The sequence below is a fragment of the Gadus macrocephalus genome, chromosome 14 (assembly GCF_031168955.1).
Source record: "Gadus macrocephalus chromosome 14, ASM3116895v1".
In the NCBI taxonomy this organism is placed as follows: domain Eukaryota; kingdom Metazoa; phylum Chordata; class Actinopteri; order Gadiformes; family Gadidae; genus Gadus; species Gadus macrocephalus.
In genome coordinates, this window is record NC_082395.1 from 19,155,938 (window position 1) to 19,161,107 (window position 5,170).

The following is a 5,170-nucleotide window of genomic DNA, read 5'->3' on the forward strand; positions in this document are numbered from 1 at the left end:
CTACCTGAGTTTATATTTGCTGACGGATGGAGTCATTTCCTTTTCATTTGAAACGTTGCTCTATTTTTTGTGAATGTTTTGGAGACATTAAAACTTCACTTTTTCTTAGTCCTCATCCATTGCCCTCATTTTTGCCCACACTCGAAATTCCCAGTTGGCCGTATCCCAGATACGTGGGGCGACCACGCCGGTCCCTCACATATGGTAAATACTATAGTAAGTCACTACAAAGTGTAGTACAGTATAGATTACTATAGTTAACTTTATTATACTTCTTTTAATATATATTTTCATTATTCTGTAATTTGTCCTAAAATGAATGTGAAACATAAGCCAAATATTTGTATTATGTGGAGATTTTTATAGATTCATCATAGATTCTTAATTGTCTGGAATCCTTTTTTAATCTTAAAATTTGTAGGTACACCTCTTCACACTTGCATGCTGATAAGCAACCACAATTGAGCTTACAAAGTAGTATGGATTTAATGCTACCATGCTCTCCGTTTTTTAGAGCCACACAAGAATGATTGCGTTTAAAATTTGCTGCATACATTTTCGTGGTGTATAAAGTGTGGTGGATGAAACATCTCTTGAATTCTTTGACACTGGCCTCTATATAATTTCCAAAGAGAATGGACTCCCCCACTGTAATTACTCTTGTTGTGTAATTCCCGACAACCCCAGCACCACTACCTACTTTGTATGATTTTAACACTGTATTGTCTTTGTTAACAATTTTGTTGAAAAGATCACAGACATCATCACTGGCATTGTTGAATAATTCAGTGTGGTGCATTAGTGTTTTTGTGTTAAAAAATCTCTTAAAAATGTGTTCAGGGACTGCCTGTGTACCATTGAACATTTCAAGAAGAGTGCCAATTGTGTCTTCATAAACAAATGAAGAGTTGGCCCACAGCGGACCCCACATGTCAACTGCGTTGCTAAGATGGGTTAAGCAGTGAACATTATAAGATACATAACATTTTCCATAAAGCTCTTGTACCTCGACAACAAAACGCGTAAGACAAGAGGAAGCATGCAAAAGATCAGCTTTTTGGATATTATCCTGGAGGAGTGTGTAGATGGGGAAGACAGTAATAGCCAGTGATTATAATAAACCGGGGGTAAAACTGTTTTCAAAAGAATGGGGGAATAAAAGAAAAGAAATGCCCTCCATTCAGATGCCTTCCAATAGTGTCTCTCGGACAATGACCTTGGACATCTTTTGACTTCATGTGGTGGGTGTATGGTGAGGAGAGAACTGTCAATCTGTTGGATTATTTTCGGTTGTAAATAGAATGGCAAAGCAGAGTTTTTTGAATCACACCAATAGACAAATTGTTTGGTTACACCAAGGCAAACACTATGCATATATTCTGGGACAAAATGTTTGATAATGTCGAAATTAGGAAGTAGCAGCAGTTGACTAGGTCCCTTAACCCCATTAACATCTGTGTCTGATTGTATTGCAGCAGATGCCTGATGGGTAGTCTGATCATGTGTTCTTAGTTGAGGATACTCAGTAGAGTGAGGATATACACGTGTAAACCCTTTTCCCTTTGGTTCTATTTCTCCCATGACTATGTTTATATAAAATATGTGCATAACTACATACATATGGTAATATTTCAAATATCACGGTAAACGTTTTCATTTCAAAAACGTTAATTGTTAAGCTCGCAACGGTAAGGCACGATAAGGCCCCCTAGCTCGCGGCCCATAATGTGAGGCGCGGGAAGTGTGGGGTGCGCGGCCTGGATTTATAGAGAGAAACTTTATTTTGCCCAAAATGATACTAGCATTTTAAACACACATTATGAAAACGTCATCATTTTGACGTTTCCAGACAACAGAGAGGAGTTGGTTTGCAAGAGGAGGCATTATCTTGATGGTGGAGACAAACTGTCGAGCCCGGAGGAGAAAGGGAAGGGGAAAAGGAAGAAACTGAAGAATCGTCGATATTCTGACGACGACGACGACGACGACGACGTATCGCTGGTAGGTAACTAAAGTTTTATCACAGAAATGTCATCTATAGGCCTTGTGGAGGAGTTAAATTAAAATCGTTGAAAAACTAAACTAGATTCAAAGGATCCTCAGTTAAGTCAATGTAAGAAGAAGAAGAAGAGAAAAAACACAGGTCTTAACTCCTTAATGGAACTGGAAAAGCAAGGTATTGGTGCAGTGATGTACAAATATTCACCGTATGGAAGTGCTTCTTAACATCAGTGAATTATTGTAATGTGATGTAGCCTAATGTTGTCTGTCATATTGTACACCATGGGGTCGCCAACTGGCCTGCTTTGCCTGGCCTGTCAGATCATTTTGACTTTTTGCTTTCTGTCAACTTATTAAGCATATTAACAAGATTAGATTTGAGTATTCATCTCCTGTTCCGCCTGCATTGTCTACTCGCTCAGGCTCATCCCCCCTGCTGACCTCTGTTGTACAGTCTTGATGTAACCCTTAACTCAATGTACATCTTCTGTTTGTCATAGGATCATGTCAGCTGAACTCAATTAATGAAACCAGGAATGAAGTAAGATCCACTAATGCAATAAACTGTCTGCACTTAATGTTCTACCTACAATTAAAGTTTTTATTTCCTAACTCTATAGTATAGGGATAGATACAGCAATATATTCCTGTAATCTATCAGCTGTAAGCTTTGTACCCTCTAACTGGCTTCTGTATTTGCCCAGGTGTATGTGAGTCAGTTTTGTTTTTTTAATGGAATTTTTATTTTCAGTGCCATCAACCATCTTGTGAGCTGTTGAGGGAGAACAACCACAGGCTGCAGAGGGAAAAAGATTCTCTCAAGGCAAAAATAGCAACATTGAAATGTAATGCTATTGTTGAAAACTTTTTTTTTTTTTTTTACACAAGGGTTTTTCTGTTTTACATGTTAGCTAAAAGGCTATTATGAATCCTTTGCTCAGTGCTGCCAGACGTTTTGCAGAAGATGGAGGAGTTTCTCCGCTCAGCACCAAGACCAACGACAACACCAATACCAACACCAAGACCATGACCAAGACCAAGACCAGAACCAACACTATCACCAGCACCAACAGCAGTTCCAGCACCAGCAACAGAAGACCCATCACCAGCACCAGGTCCATCATCAGCATCAGCAACAGAGGCCCTGGGCCACTCTGTAAGAATCTTTTTTACTTTATTTGTATAGGTTAAGTTACTTAGTTTCAGTTGCACTGTTTTTCTAAATGCATCAGCCGTACACTCGGTTAATCTAAATGCATATATATATCATTGAGGTAAGACGCTAGTCTGCTGTATGTTGAAGTAGATTTGTGGTAATGTTATCTACTTGCATTCAAGGTCATTCCAAAAGGACTTGTGGAGCGCTGCTCCTTCCAAAGCCCCCAGAAGTTCATAAATGATCTCCTACATGGGATGTATACCAGGGAATATATGACAGGCCATTCAGTGACTGGCCAGTCATCCAGCAGCTGCACAGAAGGAAACCTGGCCTAGCCAAACAGGACCTTGTTGAAATAACAAGTAGGTATATAGAAATGAGAAAAGATGTTGGTTGAGTGATACCCTCATTCTCATGCTCATCTTTCGTGCATGTGTTTGTGTGTGTGTGTGTGTATTCCCACAGATGCTGCAAAGTTGAAGTTCACCTACGTAACTGATACGAACATAAAAGCATTCATACGACAAAAGCTGAACAATGCTGCCAAATTTCAGAAACAATAAATTATCAACTGTTTAAAGAAAGTTAAACTTTTTTGTATTTTAGCAGTCTGTAGAAAACACTGTGTTAATGGTGGTTGTAAGCCTCATTTATGTGCAGTGAATTATTGTTACAGCACTATGGTTAAAAATGGCAACAACAAAAAGTCATACAGTTGAAAATATCCATTAGGTAAATTACATAGTTAAAAGAACAACAAAATGCTGCATAATGCAGTTATTGTAATGCAGTATATATAGTACTATGGTATCGTAATTGTAGTATTCTATAGCAAAATAAAAGTATAATAAAAGTTCTGTAATTTACTTCAGTAGATTGTAGTTTATGTAGTAAACTGTAGTAGTATATAATGTAGTATACTGTAGTAATAAAACTGCAGTTTTCTGTAGTATACTATAGTTTACTGTAGTAGTATATATGTGGTATACTGTAGTAATAAAACTGCAGTTTACTGTAGTAAAACTACTATAGTAAGGTTAAAAAACACTACAATATTTACTATAGTATATGTACTGTAGTTTATTTACTATAGTAAACTATAGAATTTTCTGTAGTATACTATAGTTTACTGTAGTAAAACTACTATAGTAAGGTTCAAAAACACTACAATATTTACTATAGTATATATAGGGTATACTATAGTTTATTTACTATAGTAAACTATAGATTTTTTTCATGTGGGTAATGATGGTGCCAGCATGGTTGGGAGGGAGAGTGAGGTCCTCCATCGTTATCGCTGAATTTGTATCCATTTATTAATTTACCTAATATGTATCTCTCCTCTATGTCCCACAATAGTGGGATATCTTTCCTTTATAATAGGTTTAGTATTTTAAGATATATGACTCCAACTAATGTTATTTGGACTCATATGTCGGCTATTATGGCATGATCCAAAGCAAAGTGATATTATGCTGCATACCTTGTCCATTATTAGCTCTCTGTTAACTTGGTGAGGAGCGGGGAAACATGGAGCGGATTTCTAGACCTTTCAATTAGTTTAGTGGGAAAACAATTGGGGATTCAGAGATCTCCAAAATCAAGTAAGCTCAGTTAAAGTTGGAAGAAACATAAGAATAGGTTTCGGAGTTGGCCATCACAACATTATGATTGCAGCATTGGTATGGAGTCAGAACAGTGCCATTAGTTACTGACTTGTGCCCACCATGGCATGGACTTAGGCTATGTGCCCACACATCAAAGTCCAGTCCATACATTGCGACAAGCGATGGTATCTGCGACAGTAAATAAACATTTCCACTGGTCTCGGGAGACTAATTCAGAGTCGGTATTGATGCTCAAAGAAAAACTGGAATAGTCCCCATCTACTCCTACTGAGCCATGAGTAGGCCTACATTTAATAATAAGTTCAATTTTAGCACAAATTCTCAGAGTTATTCTAAGAGGCTTGAAAACGAGGGGCCCTGTTCTACCTTAATAGGTGAATGT

The 5,170-nt window shown here is 37.7% G+C and overlaps 1 long non-coding RNA gene across 1 annotated transcript; it reads left to right on the forward strand.

The window, feature by feature from the left end:
- Positions 1-2,159: 2,159 nt before the first annotated feature.
- Positions 2,160-3,692, forward strand: LOC132472146 (uncharacterized). Its single transcript, XR_009529010.1, has 3 exons — positions 2,160-2,846; positions 2,943-3,157; positions 3,340-3,692. It is a non-coding gene; the product is annotated as an uncharacterized LOC132472146 (long non-coding RNA).
- The last annotated feature ends 1,478 nt before the right edge of the window (positions 3,693-5,170 follow it).